Source organism: Corylus avellana, chromosome ca3 (assembly GCF_901000735.1).
Source record: "Corylus avellana chromosome ca3, CavTom2PMs-1.0".
Classification (NCBI taxonomy): domain Eukaryota; kingdom Viridiplantae; phylum Streptophyta; class Magnoliopsida; order Fagales; family Betulaceae; genus Corylus; species Corylus avellana.
The window spans coordinates 4,090,498-4,093,319 of NC_081543.1; positions in this window are offsets into that span (position 1 = coordinate 4,090,498).

Below are 2,822 nucleotides of genomic sequence, written 5' to 3' on the forward strand. Positions count from 1 at the left end.
ATTTATTTTTCTTTCTTTTTGTATGATTTGAGGTGCGGCTCCATATTTATAATTGAAAAGCAGTTAACAGTTAATTATCCATCTTCAATAATCGCATAACTGTTGATTGTAGTTAACTGCTAATTAACCAGCTTAACAATTATGGTTGCGATTACTTAAAAATAATAATAGCATAAAGCAGTTGCGATTGTGGTTAGGAGAAAATAACTGCAACTGCTTGTACACCTCTACTTACGAGTCGCTTAGAGATTTGATCTCAGTATCATAAGCCATTTCTTTTACTTTGTTTGTGTTATATGCATGTATTTGATTTGGTGTATTCAAAAGAATTAGTATGTTTTTACTGGCACAATCTAGGAGTTTATTTTGGCATATTCCATGCATGTTGTTGGAATTGGAATTCGAGAGGATTCCAAATCCCACATTAACGCCAAAAAAAAAAAAATTATACAGGGGTTTTGATAATATATATTTTAGTTTTTTGTTTTAAATATTTTTATTTATTTTATTATTTTTTTTGAATTTATAATATTTTTTTCTTGTTAAAAAATTTAAGGTTATTTTTGCCTTTTTATTGGCCTTTGGGAGACATTGACAACATTTTAACACCAATTGGTACCATCTTTTCCTTACTTTTTTTTTTTTTTTTTTTTTTATGTCTAACTTTTTATCGATCAGGTGAGAAAATAGAGAAGTTAGTTCATGCAATGGATCGGGAAGAATTGTCTGGAGTTATAACGACTATAAAGCAAAGGAAAGGCAAAAGACCTTTGCTCTTGGCAAAATTAGCGGCGAGTGTAGTACCTCAATCGCCACCACCACCTCCTCAAGCGCCCCCAGGGCCAAACATGCATTAGACATCTCTTGATGTCAGTTCAGCATCAATCGTGGAATAAATGTGTTAATTAGCTAGCGGAAGACCCATGATTTTTCTTTACATTCTAAAAGCATATATTCTCCCATCAATTGACACTTCCAGTACTTAACTTGTACCTTCAATTGATTTTCTTAGCTACAAAAATGATTGATCACCAGATTGATTGTTTGCAATAATTAAGGATACGAGTAAAGAACCTCAATAATTGATCTTTCAGCTTCACAAACTTGTGTAGCCTTATTAATTAATTTGAAACTCAAATACTCTAAATTTGTATGCCTTCCATTTTAATTTGGAATTTAATCGTGGAGATTTAGATAATTTTCAATGAAATCATGATCAAGTTTACAACAGACATTAAAAGTTATGTTTAAAATTTTATCACTTAGTTGTAATTAGAATTTAACTCCTTCAAAATAAATTGAAATTTATTTCCAAACATCAAGATTTTAGATTTTATTTTTGATGACAAAGAAAGTATAGTATGAGATTCATCAAAGGCGAATATATATATATATATATATATATATATATATATATATATATATTATATTGAATTCAATAAAAGGATATATTGCACATTTCTAACATAAAGAGGCTACTCACATGCAAGATGTGCACAATATTACTATCAATTTATTTATGTGAACATATATCTATCATAATAGTCCATCAAAGGCATTTAAACTCTAATTAACGTCAATAATTTGTTGCAAAGGCATTAGAATACATTTTATAGTATATTTACTTACAAATCTAAATATTTTACTCTTGCATTATGCAACTTCAATATTACCCTTTTGGGTTAAATGCATTTTATGTACCTGTAGTTTGAGGTAAAATCAACTGATTATTTCGGCTTCAAAAAGTGTCACAGGTGGTTCTTCTAGTAAATTAAAATACCAACTTGATACTTTCATCTAGATTCCGTCCAATTTTTTAACAAAGCTCCATGTCACTACGCGTAAAGAGGCGACACTTGTACTTTGTGCCACATACTAAAGACAACTAAGTATATCACAAGTGGTATTTGTGGCATTTAAGCCAAGTCATATACCAAAATAGATACCTACTTATAATTATAAGACTGTATTAGTAGCCCATGGATATTTTGGATCCTCTTGTAATAGATCGAATTATTGATGCAAGATAGGTTCACTTACTTTCTTGAAAAAACAAAGTAAAAAAGCTGATATGAGCAAAACAATAAAGTCACAATAGATAATGAGAGAGAGACATTAGGAAGCATTTGTACATTATTATGTTATATTCATTCATGGCATGCAAGCATGTCTAACCCTTCTTTCTAAAGGTTTGTTATGGCTCTTTTGCTTAGTGTTCAAACTGCATGCCTGCCTAATCCAGCCGTGAAAAGATTTTCTTGTAGAAAGGTGCATTACCACCTACTTTTTATATATTTAGCTACCACGAGTTTTACATCAGTTTCTATATATATACATACCAGGTCTGCTCTCCATCTGTTTTAGAGGTAGTTAAGTTTTGCAATCTTTCCCTTATGCTAACTTTATGCATCCTATGTATGAACTTTGTGCAGGCCATACCCAAATTCAGCTTGCTTATCTCACAAAATATTATGGGAAACATTACAAATCTTGGGTACACTTACCCTTGAAAATTTGCTTACGGGGAGAAGGTGCCCAAGAGATGCATATAAGCTTAAAAGTGTACTTAAGCCACATGGGACAGTTAAGATTGTAACCACTACAAAAAATCATTTCTTTTTCTGACTAGAGTTTTCTAATGTGTCATGGTGTCTGGCACGTCAGAAAACTTTTATAACGTGGCGTTTTTGACGTGTGTTGAAGGTCAAAAATATAGGAGTCGGTAAATTTTTTTTACCTACGTGTTGTTGTTTGACACGTCAAAATTTAAATTGACACGTCAATAAATTTATTGACGTGTTATATTTTAACACATCAATAAA